The sequence below is a fragment of the Schistocerca nitens genome, chromosome 1 (assembly GCF_023898315.1).
Source record: "Schistocerca nitens isolate TAMUIC-IGC-003100 chromosome 1, iqSchNite1.1, whole genome shotgun sequence".
Classification (NCBI taxonomy): domain Eukaryota; kingdom Metazoa; phylum Arthropoda; class Insecta; order Orthoptera; family Acrididae; genus Schistocerca; species Schistocerca nitens.
In genome coordinates, this window is record NC_064614.1 from 477875412 (window position 1) to 477894224 (window position 18813).

At 44.2% G+C, this 18813-nt stretch overlaps 1 protein-coding gene across 6 annotated transcripts in view; it reads right to left on the reverse strand.

Annotated features, from left to right (window-relative positions):
* LOC126252056 (glutamate-gated chloride channel) overlaps positions 1-18813 on the reverse strand; it is a 712398-nt gene that overhangs the window by 246792 nt on the left and 446793 nt on the right. For all 6 annotated transcript variants that reach the window (XM_049952925.1, XM_049952916.1, XM_049952908.1 and 3 more), the window contains one exon: positions 17619-17669. The gene's annotated coding sequence lies outside the window, so the exon portion shown is untranslated. The remainder of the gene's footprint in view (positions 1-17618; positions 17670-18813) is intronic.

An 18813-nucleotide genomic window follows, 5' to 3' on the forward strand; every position in this document is an offset into this window, starting at 1 on the left:
GTCAAACGAAAAAACTACAAAGAACAAAACTTGTCTAGCTTGAAGGGGGAAACCAGATGGTGCTATGGTTCGCCCGCTAGATGGCGCTGCCATAGGTCAAACGGATATCAACTGCTTTTTTTTAATAGGAACTCCCATTTTTATTACATATTCGTGTAGTACGTAAAGATATATGAATGTTTTAGTTGGACCACTTTTCTCGCTTTGTGATAGATGGCGCTGTCATAGTCACAAACATATGGCTCATAACTTTAGACGAACAGTTGGTAACAGGTGGCTTTTTAAATTAAAATACAAAACGTAGGTACGTTTGAACATTTTATTTCGGTTGTTCCAATGTGATACATGTACCTTTGTGAACTTATCATTTCTGACACCGCATGCTGTTACAGTGTGATTACCTGTTGTAAGGTGTCAGGCAAATCCAACACCTTCCATGAAAACCCTGACATGATAAGCAAATCCAGTAGTATGTCACATAGCTCCGAATAAATCGTTACATTAAATTAACCAAAGTAATACGAGTAACGAGTGAGCAAATGGAATACCACAGACTAACATAAGAATGCCTAAATGCATGTCATACTTTCCCACCATGAGACAGACGCAGTTCCGAGGGGAGAAACGAGAACAGAAGCCCAGAGCAGAACCGTGTTAAGCTAGAAGGCCCTACGATAAGGGACGGACACCCACGTCGCCAGATAACCGCTAGGACCACACCACCCGCAAGTTTTAGCGTGAGACTTTTTCGCGTCTCTGTTACGTTGCAAACGTTTAAAAACATTGCCCCACCACGAAAAGTATAACGTTTCTCATTGGATAGACAGAATTTTTGTAGGCGGAGCTTAAGGTTAACATTGAGACCCTGATTGGTCAGATGAAAACACAGCCAGACAGTTTTTTTTAAACCAACTTCGGTAAATTGTAGTAAGGAGAAGTTAGAAAGGAGTTGCTTCCGAGACGGCGAGGTGAGCGGAGCTGTGCTGCCCGACGCCCCCTGACGAACACCGACAAGGCAACGAACGCACGCGATGCCGCATTTTTGAGCGCATAAGGCTTCTCTCAGAACTGCAGAAGTCTAATCTGTTACATCCCCTTTTTACGTAATACTAGTGTCGATCGTCAATTGAAGCTCATGGTATTCACATTTGCTACGTAAGTTAAAATCTGAAACGCGATGATTTTTCTGTTATATAATTATTGAGAAGCCACATCAGCCACTGTAATTTACGACAAGTTAGATAAGTAATTAAAGATAATTGAGGGCCACTGTAAACCATTTTGATAGTTCTCTCTTTTGTGAAACTTAATTTAAACCTAGATTATAGATGTGATATGGCACAGGTCATCCTTCGATCCATTGTAGAACTTGGAAACCCATTCAGGGAATATTCGTTCACATTTTTGTTGAACGCAGTTGGTTTTTATCATCCTGTATTAAAACATTTCCTTTTATCAATAGTGCAATTTATAAACAATGTTTTGTGAGTAGAATAAAATTACCAGTGGTAAACTTAACTGCTTTTTCGACGTTATTTTACCAGCTAACTAAAAATAGGACAGCCTTGAACCCCTTCCACTAAATTTAGTTAGTATTAAGATTCTTTTACAGGGAGTGCAGTGGAGCTGACGCTGAAATCATTAAGTATTTGGTTATATCATCGCTAGTCTCACTGAACTCTTCTGAACTCTACATGTCATGTGTGGTCTGGCGTCTTCTTACCAGCAACAGGTCCCAGGTTCAAACTAGTCAATTCCCTAAAAAACACGCTCAGAGCGTCGTTGCGTGAAAGTGGTAGGGAGACACGACATAGAACAAACAGACACCACGCAGAATGTTAGACTGTGAATACCACATTAATGCAATAAATGCTCAGAATGATGTCCGTCAACCTTAATGCATTTGGCAACACATGTAACGACATTCCTCTCAACAGAGAGTAGTTCGCCTTCCGTAATGTTCGCACATGCATTGACAATGCGCTGACGCATGTTGTCAGGCGTTGTCGGTGGATCACGATAGCAAATATCCTTCAACTTTCGCTACAGAAAGAAATCCGGGGACGTCAGATCCGGTGAACGTGCGGGCCATGGTATGTTGCTTCAACGACCAATCCACCTGTCATTAAATATGCTATTCAATATCGCTCCAACCGCACGCGAACTATGTGCCGGACATCCATCATGTTGGAAGTACATCGCCATTCTGTCATGCAGTGAAACATCTTGTAATAACATCGGTAGAACATTACGTAGGAAATCAGCATACATTGCACCATTTAGATTGCATCGATAAAATGGGGGCCAATTGTCCTTCCTCCCATGATGCCGCACCATACATTAACCCGCCGAGGTCGCTGATGTTCCACTTGTGGCAGCTATCGTGGATTTTCCGTTGCCCAGTAGTGCATTTGATGCCGTTTTACGTTACCGCTGTTGGTGAATGACACTTCGTCGCTAAACAGAACGCGTGCAAAAAATCTGTCATCGTCCCGTAATTTCTGTAGTGCCCAGTGGCAGAACTGTACACGACGTTCAAAGTCATCGCCATGCAATTCCTGGTGCTTAGAAATATGGTACGGGTGCAATCGCTGTTGATGTAGCATTCTCTACACCGACGTTTTTGAGATTTCCGATTCTTGCTAAATTTGTCTGCTACTGATGTGCGGACTAGCCGCGACAGTAGCTAAAACACCTACTTGAGCATCATCATTTGTTGCAGGTCGTGGTTGACGTTTCACATGTGGCTGAACACTTCCTGTTTCCTTAGATAACGTAACTATCCGGTGAACGGTCCGGACACTTGGATGATGTCGTGCAGGATACCGAGCAGCATACATACCACACGCCCGTTGGGCTTTTTGATCACAATAGTCATACATCAACGCGATATCGACCTTTTCCGCAATTGGTAAACGGTCCATTTTAACACGGGTAATGTATCATGAAGCAAATACCGTCCGCACTGGCGGAATGTTACGTGATACCAGGCACTTATACGTTTGTCACTATTACAGCGCCATCAATCACAAAACGAAAAAAGTGGTCCAACTAAAACATTCATATTTCTTTACGTACTACACGAATATGTAATAAAAATGGGGGTTCATATTTAAAAAAACGCAGTTGATATCCGTTTGACCTATGCCAGTGCCATCTAGCGGGCCAACCATAGCGCCATCTGGTTTCCCCCTTCAAGCTAGACGAGTTTCGTTCTTTGTAGTTTTTTCGTTTGACGCTTATTTCGTGAGATATTTGGCCCGATCACTATCAATGGACCACCCTATATAGCCGATAGACAGAAGTTTACAAACAGTATAAGTACATGATTAAATTCCACATGACATCCAAAATTCCGCCGTTTGAAGTGCTGTATCGTTGGCGATAACCAGATCGCCCACCGGGCCTGGGGCTGGGAGGTTTCTACAGCTGAGCAGGTGTTCATGAACTTGCTGTTCGCCACATTCGCACAGTTCATCTCCTGGAGAAAAGCCCCATTTCTTCAAATTGACCTTACATCGGGCTACACCAATTCTCAAAGAAAAGTACGTAGCTGCTGGAATACTCCATCATTGTTGTACATCGCTCTTGACGATACAAGTGAGACTCTGTAGATACATGCAATGTTACTAATGGCGCCTTGCTAGGTCGTAGCCATTGACTTAGCTGAAGGCTATTCTAACTATCTGCTCTGCAAATGAGCGAGGCTTCGACAGTGTGCATCGCTAGCTACGTCGTCCGTACAACTGGGGCGAGTGCTAGTCCGTCTCTCGAGACCTGCCGTGTGGTGGCGCTCGGTCTGCGATCACTGACAGTGGCGAACGCGGGTCCGACATGTACTAATGGACCGCGGCCGATTTAAAGCTACCACTTAGCAAGTGTGGTGTCTGGCGGTGACACCACACCTTCCATGTTTTACATGGGAGGTGACGTCCTTTAGCATGCTCTTCTTTAGGGCTGTTCCAGTACCTCTCTGATAGTGAGTTACGCCAAAGCTGTATTCGACGATTTGCAGGTGACGTTAAGAGTGATTCTGTTTAACGGAGGAAACTCTTTCTCGATCTTATTTAGAAGTGGTTCATTCACAAGCTGGGTTGTGAGAACTTCGTTGGGACTCCGCAACATCATTCGATGCTACTTATTACCGGATTAACGGTTTTCAACATGGGCGCTTGAGTACTGTAGCTTGAAAGGTTTTTAGTTTATGTTTGGTATCCAAATAAAGTGATGTGAGTTTTATATTTTCATTCCATGTGTCATATTTCACATTTGTGTGCTAAACATTATTCAAACAGTAGTTTTCAACAGTCGATATGTTGCTCCATCCAGGTTCTGAGTGCAAGCGGTGTGATGTTTGGTTGTCAGTAGCATTGTCGTTGCGGTAGGCATCCTAAGCGTAGCTCGTGAGAATCTTGTGTTGGCTATGCTTCTGAGAAGATGGAAATAGTTTGCAGAGCACAGAGAGAGATACAGAGGATGATGAACTTTGGTATATGATTTGGTGAGGATTAACTGGACAAATGCTGCTGCTGCATTGCTGGCTTGCACGTAATCGTTCTTCCCGCGAACCATACGCGACTGGAACAGGAAAGGGAGGTAATCACAGTGGCACGTAAAGTGCCCTCCGCCACACACCGTTGGGTGGCTTGCGGAGTATGAATGTAGATGTAGATGTAGATGTAATTGGGATGTTGGAGAAATGGAATGTTTTAATGGATTTGCCGGCCATGGTGGTCGAGCGGTTCTAGGCGCTACAGTCGGGAACCGCGCGACCGCTACGGTCGCAGGTTCGAATCCTGCCTCGGGCATGGATGTGTGTGTTGTCCTTAGTTAGTTAGGTTTAAGTAGTTCTAAGTTCTAAGGGACTGATGACCTGCGAAATTAAGTCCCATAGTGCTCAGAGTCATTTGAACTATTTAGTGGATTTTTTTTTATTGGTTTGGGTTAGTTAGATCATTGTTCAGACGAAAGTAAGTAAAGTTTATGAATTCGCATGACTTGCACTCTGAGGTCACAGATTTTACCACTGCTTTACTATTTTCAGTAATTAATCACTTCACAGATTAACATTTTTATAAAAGATAATTTTTGTGAAAATGATTGTAATAATTAAACAATGAGTTTCAGATTTTTCAATACAGTGTTTGAAGGGCTTGTTTCCGTTTAAGTATTTTGCAAGTTCAAATTCCATCACCGTCACCTCACGAAAGAATTTCATTTTTTTTATTATTATTTGTTTCGTCGCATTGAGCTTTAAGTGAAGCCTGAGCTGCTTAGAATAGTCACACGTCCTCGCTCTGCACTGCGCAAGACCTTTTCTTTCCTGTTTAGCCTGTTTGGCACTGCGCTACACATTATGTTCGTCACCCGAGCAGTACTAAGTCTCCGATCACACAGGTAACACATATGAATTTATTAGGACCATTACGAACCCAGGCATGCACCTCTTCATCCGAAGCAAATCAACGACCACGAAGATCTTTTTTCACAGCTCCAAAAACTTGAAAATCGCATGTGTGGTATCGGGACTGTATGGAGCCCGTGTAAGGGTTTCCCAGCGAAACTTCTACAGTACAATCAAACCAACAGGCACACCAGCTCCGAAAACTCATGATGACCTTTTTCTTTATCGGGACTGTATGGAGCCCGTGTAAGGGTTTCCCAGTGAAACCTCTGCAGTATAATCAAACCAACAGGCACACCAGCTCCGAAAACTCATGATGACCTTTTTCTTTATCGGGACTGTATGGAGCCCGTGTAAGGGTTTCACAGCGAAACCTCTACAGTATAATCAAACCAACAGGCACACCAGCTCCGAAAACTCATGATGAACTTTTTCTTCGAGTGCAAGTACCCGTTGCTCATTGACTTTCTAGAACTCGCCGCTCCAATTAACGCACAGCGGTACGTGGTACACCTTGCAAAAACTGAACCACGTTATGAAGTCGAAACGCGCAGGGACGTTCATGGACGGCATCATTCTGTTGCAGGATAAGGCCCGCCCACAAGATGTCAAGGTTGTTTCGGCTACGCTGCAGAAGATTCGCTGGGAAGCCCTTAGATGTTCCACATACTGTTCCAATCTCTCTCCACGGAATTTCTCACAAAGTGATAAATGTACTATATTAACAGCTAAGGCGACTACTAATGAAAAATAAATAGTCTACTTAATTATTTTCCATCTGTCTCGTTTTCATTTGACTGCACCTTACACATTGTTCATACGCTCGATATTTTCGCCAGGGCTAATAGTTTTGGATCGCCGTTTCCGTAGATAAACTTTAACGCAAATTCAGCCAGTTATGAGTTCAGCCACCCATTTCGTACTCGGTCGAATTTAATATAGAGTATTTCACTGACTTGGGATGAATTTCCGTTTGCGATTAACCATTTTGACGACAATTTAAGAACCTCTATGAACAAAACTATAACGCAGCGCAAGATGGGAATGGGAACATCTCTTGAGGCACAGGTATAATTAACTTTTCTAAAACGGGTGAATAACTCATTGACATGTAATTATTGAGTAAAACAGAAGCGTTATCTGGAGTTCCTCGAGGAAGTGTTACAGGATCTGTGTTGCTCCTCATCTGTTTAAATGATTTACGGCAGAATCTGAGCAGCCCTCTTAGACGATGTTTCCTTTCCAGGCTAGTAAAGTTATCAGAAGATCAAAACCAATTGTAAAATGATTCAGGCAAGATATCTGTATGTTCAAAGAAATGTGAGGTTATTCACACGAATGCTAAAAGGAACGCTTTAAATTTCGTTTACATGATAAATCACATAAATCTAAAGTCTGTCAATTCAACTAAAAACCTATGCATTACGATTACGAACAACATAAACTGGAACGATCAGATAGATAATCTTGTGGGGAAAGCAAACCAAAGACTGCATTTTATTGGAAGAGGTCTTAAAAAGATGCAACAGGCCTACTAAGTAGACTGTCTACAGTACATTTATCCATCCTCTTACTAATTGTTACCGAAAGTGCAGGATCCGTACCAGACAGGATTGACGAAAGACACCGAAGAAGTTCAAAGAAAGGCAGCTCGTTTCTTATTGGCACGAAAAAGGAGGAGAGTGTCATGGATATGATATGCAATTTGGGCTCGCAACCATTAAAACAAAGGTGTGTTTTGTTGCGGCGAGATCTTTTCATGAAATTCCAATCATCAACTCTGTCTTCGGTATTCGGAAATATTTTGTTGACGCCAACCTACTCACGGAGAAATGATCATTGTAATAAAATAACACAAATCAGAGCTTGCACGGTATGATTAAAGTATTCGTTTTCTGCACCCGCTGTTGGAGAGTGGAACTGCAATGACATAAGAGGGAGGACGTGCTGAAAAGTAATACCTCCGAATTTTTATATGAAAACTATTAAAGCTTTTTAAATAAAATAAACGTTATTAACACACGACATCTTTACTCTTTGTGTCTGCATATATATTTCTCAACATAGCCACCCTGGTGACGAACACATTTCTCACAACGAGAGACGAGTTTGTTGATACCATCACTGTAGAATGTTTAACACTGTTGACGGAGCGACATCTTCACCTCTGCTTGCACCACTTCATCATTATCAAAGTGAAGACTTTGAAGATGTTCTTCAGGTTTTGGAAACAGATGAAAAGCGGGTAGGGCTAAGTCGGGACTGTACGGAGGATGATCGATAATATTGAACCCAAGGCGCCGGATTGTTGCAGATGTCGCAGCGCTTGTGTGTGGTCTGGCGTTGTCACACTGAGATAGAGGGTACTTCATGCGTGGACGAACTCTTGGATTCGAAAATCGATTACAGCACGCTGTTTCCCACGCGCCTACATAGTTACGTTCCACACTGGCACGGTACATGGTACACTTCGGAGCCCCCTAGCTGAAGAGGGGTGTAAACGTATAATCATGAAGAATAAAGATGTAGAATGTTAATAACGTTTCTTTTATTAGTTTTAAGAGTTTTTACATAAAAAATTCGGAGGCATTACTTTTCAGCACGCCCTTGCAGTTTGAAGTTGTTGCGATTAGCCTTCCGCCAGGCATTGCTGAGAACAGGTCAGACTCCTTAGCTGAGGGCCGGCACGGTAGCTCAGCGTGTTCGGTCAGAGAGCTGCTCGCCCTCTGTAAGAAAAAACTGAGTAAAGGAATCAACGATCAACTTGAACGGATGTCTTTTGACGTTCGCCCAGATCAAACGCAACGAACAATGGAAAAAAAAAAGTGGTAACATGCTTGTCTCCCATGCACCGGGCCCGGGTTCGATTCCCGGCTGGGTTGGAGATTTCATCCGCTGGTGGACTGGGTGCTGTGTCGTCCTCATCATCATTTCATCCGCATCACCGGCAAGCGAGTCACCCAATATGGCGTCGACTGAAATAAGACTGGCACTTAGCGGCCGAACTTCCACGGTTGGGGCCTCCCAGCCAGCAATGCCATACGATCATTTCATTTTTTGCTGAGAATACATGTAAATATAGATGTAGATTGTTGCGCAAGTGTGCCAACAAAACAGAAACAATATTTTGATGATATCAATATGATATGAAAAAGCGCCTAAACAAGTCTGTGTTTGCAATGCGAATGATGTCAGACACGGGAGATATAAATATTAAAAAACTGGCATATTTTGCGTATTTTCACTCCTTTAAGTCATATGGTATCCTATTTTGGGGTAACTCCACAAACAGAGAAAAAAATTTTAGAGTACAGAAGCGTATAATAAGAGTAATGAGTAGTGTAAATCCAAGAACATCATGTCGAAACCTATTCAAAGAATTGGGCATATTAACCACAGCTTCTCAGTATATTTATTCCTTAATGAAGTTTGTTGTAAATAATACATCTCTTTTTCCATCTAACTGCTTAGTACACAGTATCAATACTAGGAATAAGAACAATATACATAAAGATTTAAAATCACTTACTCTTGACCAAAGAGGAGTCCAGTATTCAGCAACGCATATTTTCAAAAAGTTACCAGCAACCATTAAGGCTTTAGTTTCAGACAAGGCACAATTTAAACATAAGTTAAAAGAATTTTTGGTAGCCAACTCCTTCTGTTCCATTCATGAGTTGAGTGCAGTACACCATTTTAATGAAAATTTATTATACTTTAATTTTTAAGAATATTTGGTTGTAATAGCAAAGAAACTAGCAAATGTGTGAATGCTGGATTAAATGAAAGGAGATGTAATTATTGAACCGGTAAATATTAGAAGTTTAAATTTAATTCATGTACTTAATTTTACTGTTTATTGACTGAGGACCACTAAAATTGATGAAACTCAAGTTTTTGTAATTACATATTGGTAATGTGTTTATGTGACATGTTCCACACCCAGGAGGATTCCCTCTTTTATGGGTCTATGGAATGAATAATTAATCTAATCTAACGTAATCTAATCAACGCAATCTTGATTCCGGACCGGGGAATTTTCTCCTTAGCTTTATATCTTTTAATAATACTCAAGTATTCTCGATTGTTAATTACATGATCCAGAAGAAACGCTTCCACGGTAAGAAAACAGGAGGTCATCGCCTCGGCAGAGAAGCCTTCGTAAGAACGCTTAGCGAAAAAGCCGTAGCCGTAGCCGGGCCAACGAGACGCGTGGGCCAGGAGTGCCGCGAACTGAGAGCTGGAACAACACGGCACGGCGCCTCATCGCACCTCAACAAGCGGCACTTCGCCGCTGGCCGGGCGTCCGCTTGTCTTGATTTGCAATTCCGCTCGCGAGGCTCGAGATCAAGCAGATGTGTCACTCGTAAAGGTGTTGGTTGTCTGCCTTCAATCCCGTTCCTACTACTTAGTTAACTATTGGGAAAGTACTACTATTCCAAGGAGATACATACGTAAAAAGCGTGCGTGAAGGACACAAGTTTCGAAAATTATCGATTTTATATTTATTTATCTATGTAACTTGTGAAGATCAGTCCTCTTACATCTAACCAGAGGTTCTACATGTTTTATATTCCAGTAATTACAAGATAACCTAATACAGAACCTAATATTCCGAAATGACTATAACACAGTGCAGAAAGAAACTCAGTCTGTATTCATTCATGACAAGTACAACAACAAACACAAATTAGATGATGATGATGTTGGATTGTGGGGCGCTCAACTGCGCGGTTATCAGCGCCCTTACAAATTCCCAACCTTTTCTCAGTCCAATCTTCCACTTGCATGAATGATGATGAAATGATGAGGACAACACAAACACTCAGTCATCTCGAGGCAGGGGAAAATCTCTGACACAACCAGGAATCGACACCGGGACCCTGTGCTCGGGAAGCGAGAACGCGACCGCGAGACCACGAGCTGCGGACAACAGAAATTAGAGTCAGGTGGGTCTACCCTATGAGCGCTAGCAGCAATAAGGCGCTTATTTGTGCACGGAGAGTAGGATATTTTGTTCCAAATGTGGACAGCAGCAAATCAGGAGTCTCCAAATGTTCTTACTTTTGTGGATGGGCACAGGTAGGATAATAGGTACGTGAAACTTTGTATTTCCATCATGACGAGACGACAGGTATACAATCTCTGATGCGAGGTAATGGGGGTGCATGCACATTGAACAGACGATGAAGTAGACAGGGATAGTGAAATATTTATCTTTGCTCTTAGTGAATAGCTCACAGATCACTGTCGTGGAACTATCTACTTAATGGAAGAATTCCACCTCAGAGAATAAGAAACGTGAAAATTGCGGAACTAAAGTCAAATACGAACGTAAGAATCTGCAGATAGCAACTGGAATAATGTAACCAATACACACACAATCATCAATGCCTGTTTCCAAGGATCCGAACCCAACTCAACATCTGTGGAATCAACTTCATCAACGTTGTTTCGGCAGTCTTCTTCTCTTGTGTTTTCGGATAGTGCAGTGGTACACAGAAGTGGTTAAAATGGCTCTAAGCACTATGGGACTCAACATCTGATGTCATCAGTCCCATAGACTTAAAACTGCTTAAACATAACTAACCTAAGGACATCACACACACCCATGCCCGAGGCAGGATTCGAACCTGCGACCGTAGCAGCAGCGCGGTTCCGGACTGAAGCGCCTAGAACCGCTCAGCCACAATGTCCGGCTAAGAATGGGTATGACGACATTTCTGTCGTGCGACACGACCACGGTGGCTTTGGGCAGAAATGGAGTGAAATTTGGTGCCAATGAGAGATCATTAACTACATTATAGCTCACAGGAACTTCTGAGTTGTGGGTTTTCCTCGCATCGACACCTTGCTGTTTGGAGAGCCGCCGAGCCCGAGGGTGGCGTCGCAGGCTGCCATACTTTTGCACCGTTACAGTGGAAGGTTGTTGGCACCTTTGAGCGTAATTTCAACCTTCTGCGTCCCAATGGGAAACAATTACGGGATTTCAAAAAAGCTATTGTTTAATGGTGTTAAGAGTAGCATCATGTGAAGCCATACGTGTCTCAAGGACTGTAAGATCCGTTACCGTGAAGCAGATAAGGTGGGGGTCATTACATTGTGTTACCACATTGCGTGGTACAGTATGCGCTCACACGCCCTCTTCTATTCACTAGCACGGCATACGCACCGCAACTGTAACTGCATGCTTGTACGAGCTTAAACGTTAGGTGTGTTCCCAGAGTCCCATCATTCTTCTCAATTGAACTCATACGCTGACCTGGTGTTTTTGTCACCGATGAGATACACTGATACCTGCTGTCGTATTTAATCTTTGCCTACAGGTTTTACATTGCCTGAATTCTGTGTAAACGGCCGCTGTGCCGACCGTGGTGGTCTAGCGGTTCTAGGCGCTCAGTCCGGAACCGCGCGACTGCTACGGTCGCAGGTTCGAATCCTGCCACGGGCATGGATGTGTGTGATGTCCTTAGGTTAGTTAGGTTTAAGTAGTTCTAAGTTCTAGGGGACTGATGACCACAGATGTTAAGTCCCATAGTGCTCAGAGCCATTTGAACGGCCACTGTGGCCGAGCGGTTCTAGGCGCTCCAGTCCGGAACCGCGCTGCTGCTACGGTCGCAGGTTCGAATCCTGCGTCCGGCATGGATGTGTGTGATGTCCTTAGGTTAGTTAGGTTTAAGTAGTTCTAAGTCTAGGGGACTGATGACCTCAGATGTCAACTCCCATAGTGCTTAGAGCCATTTGAACCATTTTTATCAACGCCATTCTGAAGCACCGATAGAGACACTTCCACAATATGGTTTTCTCAATCGTATTTCATCCCCGAATATAACATGAAATCACATGGTAATCGCACTCTGTGTGACATACTTCGAGAAGCACAATCTTCATTGCATGTCCACTACTCGCTTCGATTTTAAACCTTTCAGTACAGAGCGTAACATCTTTTAGATAGCTTTGTGCATCTAACTACAAGTTTATGTTCTTTTCATTTCTCCGCGCCCCTATTCCAGTCACGTCTGTCTAAAAACAGAACGTCAGTACACACATTTTTCCCTGCCACATCATTTTCTCGATTTTCCCTCAACATATATGCAAGCAGTAGTGCATTGCAGGAACAGAACGTTCATCTCTGTGCACGACACTTTTCTTGTAGTATTCTCCAGTAGAGATTCATGGTCTCTTGGATGAAAGATAACCGCCGTACTGGGGAAAGAGTACTCCTGCCACCATGCTGAACTGTCTGGTTCGGCTCGGCACTGGACTTCTCCCGTCAAGCAGTCTGGAAAACCGCAGCCGTCAGAGTCAGTTGCCGTAGACAATAACATTTTAACCGTAGTGGAATCTGTCGATTGTTGCAACAGTGGCTACACAGACCGCAGTGCAGTAAACCCATTGCCACGCCAGGTATAGAGATTAACAACGGGTGAGCGGCTGTACAGTCTGTGATCATCTCCTCGTCGTGATGTACAGAAGCCATCCCCCCGAACACGTTACTCTACTAGCGCGGGGGACAGCCAGTAGCAGAAGGACAGAAAAACCGGCTTTAAACGAAACACGATCAAAAGCCGCTCGGAATGACGTATCAAAGTCCACATTGGTACACGCTCATGACAAGATACAAGAGCGCCGATAAACGCAATAACTACAGTGTCGTGTTGGGGATATTAAGCCGCATGAAATGGGATTGTAACACGGCTGCCAGTATCGGAAAACGAAACAGGAACGTACCTCTCGATTACGTGTTCGTTCTCTCACGGCGCCCTGCAGCAAGAAAATATAGCACACAATTGCTGAAGAATTTTGTCATAATGTTTGAAGAAACAAATGTCGGACATGAGAACGCTTATGTAGCCCTCTATGTTACACGGCTACAATATTGTGGACTACATTAAGAGTACGTGTGCCAATTGGACGCAGCTACGACCGACGTCTGCGGTTCTAGAATAGTGGTTGAACTATCATAGACCTGAATACATCCCCAATGAGTTCAGAGTCTCGTAGAGTCCACTCCACGACGCTTCGCCGTCATCAGAATGAGATTTCACAATTAGGTTAAGTTGGTCGTCGACTGAGTACCTGTGCAACGTTGTCATGTTGACGAAAATGAGAAACAAAACGTGCAATACTTGTTGCATTTATCCATGTCCCTTTAAATAATCTGACTTTGTGAAAATCCCATACAACTGAACAGCACTCAACAATGGGACAAACGAAAGTGTTATAAGTGACTTCAGTCATAGACAGGAAATACTGTCTTCGAATTCTTCCAATGATTCGCGCACTGTCCGGTGCTTTCCCGGAATAAACATCAAGTGTTTATTCTATCTTTCAACTGCCGAAGAATGATCACAGCTATTCACTCATATTTTGGAAATATAAACAATTCTGTAGAATTACTGATATTTTTTCTATCACCTCAGCCTTTGTTGGGAGGTGCTAATAATGTACACACCTGGTCTGTGAAACGTTTAACGTGTTTATCAAGTAGTTTTCATTTCCTGTTTCAGCTGTCCGGTTGCTGAGTACCGAGCCGCTACTAGGAAACTTGTCCGGAGTTTGTCTAAAAGACTGTGGACAAACGTAATGCTTTAGAATCCATGCAGCAGTGTCGGCCATAGTGCTGCGGTAGGGTAATGGTCAGCATTCCTGCCTACTAAGCAAGGATACCCGGGTGCAAGTAATTCTGGAGGCGAACCACGGCCGAATTCTAACAGCAGTGCCTGAAAGACGCACTCGAAGCACCAGCAGACGACCAGGTATACCTGCCGCGAGTACCGAGAATCAAGGGCAAAGTCCTACAAATAATGAAACAAGTGAGGGGCGTCCTTACCAGAAGCAAAACATAAGTCAAGGTGGAAAAAGAGCCATTCACCACGCATCACTTTAACAGGGAAAGGAAGAGCGCCGCAGGAAAGTGCGTAAGTGAGTTTGCAGGACAAGGAGGGGAAGAATCTTACAACTAAAACGGAATTAACAAAACACGTCGAAGACTATTTCCGAGACATGTTCCGACGAGAAGAGACAGACGACGCGGCAACTGCTGAAATTCTGCAGCAGACGAGAACTGAGCTGACAGGCGCAGACAGGGCGTTGCTGTCAGAGAATGTTGACGAGGACGGCGTCAAAGAAACGATGAAGACCAGCGCCAGATGAAGAGCACCGGCCACCAACAGCCTCCCGCTCGAGTTCTATCTCGCGTACTGGAACTTACGAGGAGTGCAGTTCATGGAGATGGTGAACGAGATACTCAATGGAGGGCATATTTCACCTGGGCTTACCGAAGGGTTGGGTTGTTTGGGGGAGGAGACAAGACAGCGAGGTCATCGGTCTCATCGGATTAGGGAAGGAAGTCGTCCGTGCCCTTTCAAAGGAACCATCCCGACATTTGCCTGGAGCGATTTAGGGAAATCATGGGAAACCTAAATCAGGATGGCCGGGCGCGGGATTGAACGGTCGTCCTCCCGAATGCGAGTCCAGTGTGCTAGCCACTGCGCCACCTCGCTCGGTACTTACCGAAGGGACAGTAACCTTAAAGAAGAAAGCTGCTCGCCGCAATGAAGAGTTTCGCCCGATTACGCTCATCAACGCCGACTATAAAATAATAATGAAATGCATCGCAAATAACCTGAAATCGGCGATGAGGAAAGTCATCAGTTCGACGCAAACGTGTGAGGTATCAGGGAAAAATATATTTGACGCCACATGCAACTACAGGGACATAATAGCATAGGCAGATACCAACAGAAGCGCCGGTGCCATAATTTCGGTGGACATCAAAAATGCTTTCGACGGGGTCGACCGCAGGTATCTCATAGAACACTAAACAGACTCGGTTTTGGGTAAAAATGTATCACAGTCATTCAGAAGATACTAAGTACTGCAAGATCGACAGTAACAGTCAATAGTTGGAAAACAAATCAGATAAAACTATACAGATCCGTGAGGCAAGACTGTCCACTGTCAGTGGCTCTCTTCGCTATAGCACTGGACCCGCTGCTGCGGAAACTCTCAAACGACATCAGAGGATTCTCCGTAGGAGACAAAGCCAACGCTGACGATCTAGGCATCTTTACTGAAAATCATGAACACACTGGGCGAGCAGAAACCATAATGAACACATTCCAAAAAGCGTCAGGTTCCCAGACCAACCCCAGAAAAAACGTGCTACTGACGATCGGGAATCAACGGCTCAAACCAGACAGGCAATGGTATAAAATAGCAGAGAGCCATAAAGTCCTCGGAATATTTATACAGCCTTGTCTGCTTAGAATGGCCGCATACAACTGGAGAGACGTGCTACACACCATTAGACATCTCTCCAGACAGTACGCGAACCGGAAACTAACGATCCATCAGAAAATAGATCTGGTTAAACACGACGATCCTGTCAAAAACGTGGTACCTGGTGCAAATGCTAAACATCCCGACCGAAACTGCGCTAGCAATTACGGGCGCAGTGTACCACCTGCTGTGGCGTCGAAATACATTCAAAGTGGCACAAGCAATGTGCTCGCTGCCAACAGTAGAAGGGGTACTCGGTCTAGTGGATGTAAAGACCAAATGTGCGGCACTCCTATTAAAACGAACGCCCGCCATCTAGGACAGAAACTATGACAGCGTCACAGCCACAGTTATTGCAAGATAGAAGCCCGCATCAGAGGAAGCGCCGGTCGACACGAGGCACATCCCTTTCAGTATGCGACACGTCAGGCTGCACTACGTCAACAATAGCTACGCTCTGAACACCGTGGCGAACCCCGGCCACAGAACAGCCAAGAGAATGTACTGGGCCCTCGGGGGGAAGCAGGCGAAAAACAAAACTGAAAACAAACTTCCGCAGTACAATAGGAAACAAATATCGAAAAATGTCTCCAAAAACGTGTTGCCTAAAGATGAAAAGGAGACCTGGTAATCTAGGCGCTACAGTCTGGAACCGCACGACCGCTACGGTCGCAGGTTCGAATCTTGCCTCGGGCTTGGACGTGTGTGATGTCCTTAGGTTAGTTAGGTTTAAGTAGTTCTCAGTTCTAGGGGACTGATGACCTCAGAAGTTAAGTCGCGTAGTGCTCTGAGCCATTTGAAACATTTGAGACATGGTACAAAGTACTAAACAGAACGGTACCAACCAACCAAAGACTGGCTGAAATAAAACTCGTCGCAAGTGACAACTGTAACGTATGTGCCATGACCGACACCCTCGAGCACCGTTTCACCTGAGGAAATGCCACCAACATATAGGAAGCGTGCCAGCAGATGGTGGCCCACATCAACAGAACGGCGCCAGGAAGCATAACAGTGGAAGCAATCACTGCCCCAGACTGCAGCCCATTTCCAAGACCCAAGCGGCTGGCGACTCTCTGGATCCTCGCCCTGACGGCACACGCCATCGTAGTGATGAGGCCGACCGACCACATGGATGGACCTCCGGGAGGAGAACAAGACGGCCCAGCAGCACAGGCGCTACCGCGAAAACTTCAAAACTTCCTGCAGATTCCACTACAGGCAGCAATTGGCAGAGGCCTCCCCAGCCTGTGACCCTCAGCACCGCCACCAGCCACACCACTACACTCACCACAGGAAGAAACTGTGCAGTGAAAGTGAATAAGTGCAACAGAAAAGATACAGTGTTCCTCCTCTCGACTAAAATAGTCAAGTATAGTGGTCTAAATTGTCTCTTCTCAGTAAAACAGTGCTAAAAAGTGCTCCCCGCTAAATATCTGTCATGCTCACATCCAAATCAGAGTCAAAGGTTCTTCCAATAGTCCTACCAGTGTTTTCTAAACGTGTGTCTGTTATAAAGGACGACATTTACTTCCTATCATGTAGAATTGCATAGCATCCAGTTATACTTCATTATTTGTACTATTTTGTTCTAGGATACAAGCGTTACTTAGTAAAAAATGCCTGTTACTCATAAAATTTGAATGGTTTCCTTTTAAAAAAAAAGGCCCTGCCGTAGCCCAAATATTAATTCATTGATTCAGCTTCCATAATTATCGTAGATGAAACTTAAATGTCTAGAGTGAAGTTTAGTTATAGTGCTTCAGAATAAGAACCAAATGTTTTAAAACACTAATGACTGAAACGTTACCACTACGGTTTCACACAACAACATTCAGATGATTATTCTTACAATCAGTGCTAACTTTAGAAAGTCTGCGGAATAATTTGATACGTGCTTTTTAGTACTGCCAAAGTTCCATCAACTTACCAGTTAACCCTCAACTGCCGGTGACTGTTGCTTATGGTTCCTCGGATATAGCTGTGAACAGAGAAACGAAAAGCTGTAGCAGCAGTCGAAACAAATTCAGAACATTAGATATAACAAAAGGAGTCAACATCGAGATGAGCAAGAGACATATTCTGATCAAGGGTAGCCGGACGCCACAGTGTAGTCACGACAGGCTGGCCCGCCCGTTTTAAAGGAGGCGGGGAGGAGTATTGTGTCGTCAGTAGAGAAGCAGTAACAGCAGAGTGTGTGTGTCAGGAGAGCTCAGTGACTTCTAACATGAACCACTCACTGGATTCCACCTGCGTAAAGAATTCATCAGGGACATTTCAATCCCTCTAAAGCTGCGCAGGCCGAGAACCACCACAGGTAAACCAAGGCCAGGCAGACTTTATGTACTGGTCATGTACTGACGGACAGGGAACGACACACCCCATACGAGGTGCGACAATAAAGTAAGGAGACTGACGGTGATAAAAAATGTTGCTTATCGTTTTAGTCAAGGTTAGTGTCCCTCCCCTCATGAACCGTGGACCTTGCCGTTGGTGGGGAGGCTTGCGTGACTCAACGATACAGATAGCCGTACCGTAGGTGCAACCACAACGGAAGGGTATCTGTTGAGAGGCCAGACAAACGTGTGGTTCCTGAAGAGGGGCAGCAGCCTTTTCAGTAGTTGCAGGGCAACAGTCTGGATGATTGACTGATCTGGCCTTGTAACACTAACCAAAACGGCCTTGCTGTTGTGGTACTGCGAACGGCTGAAAGCAAGGGGAAACTACAGCCGTAATTATTCCCCAGGGCATGCAGCTTTACTGTATGGTTAAATGATGATGGCATTCTCTTGGGTAAAATATTCCGGAGGTAAAATAGTCCCCCATTCGGAACCCCGGGCGGGGACTACTCAAGAGGACGTCGCTATCAGGGGAAAAACTGGCATTCTATGGATCGTAGCGTGGAATGTCAGATCCCTTAATCTGGCAGGTAGGTTAGAAAATTTAAAAAGGGAAATGGATAGGTTAAAGTTAGATATAGTGGGAATTAGTGAAGTTCGGTGGCAGGAGGAGCAAGACTTCTGGTCAGGTGAATACAGGGTTATAAATACAGAATCAAATAGGGGTAATGCAGGAGTAGGTTTAATAATGAATAAAAAAATAGGAGTGCGGGTAAGCTACTACAA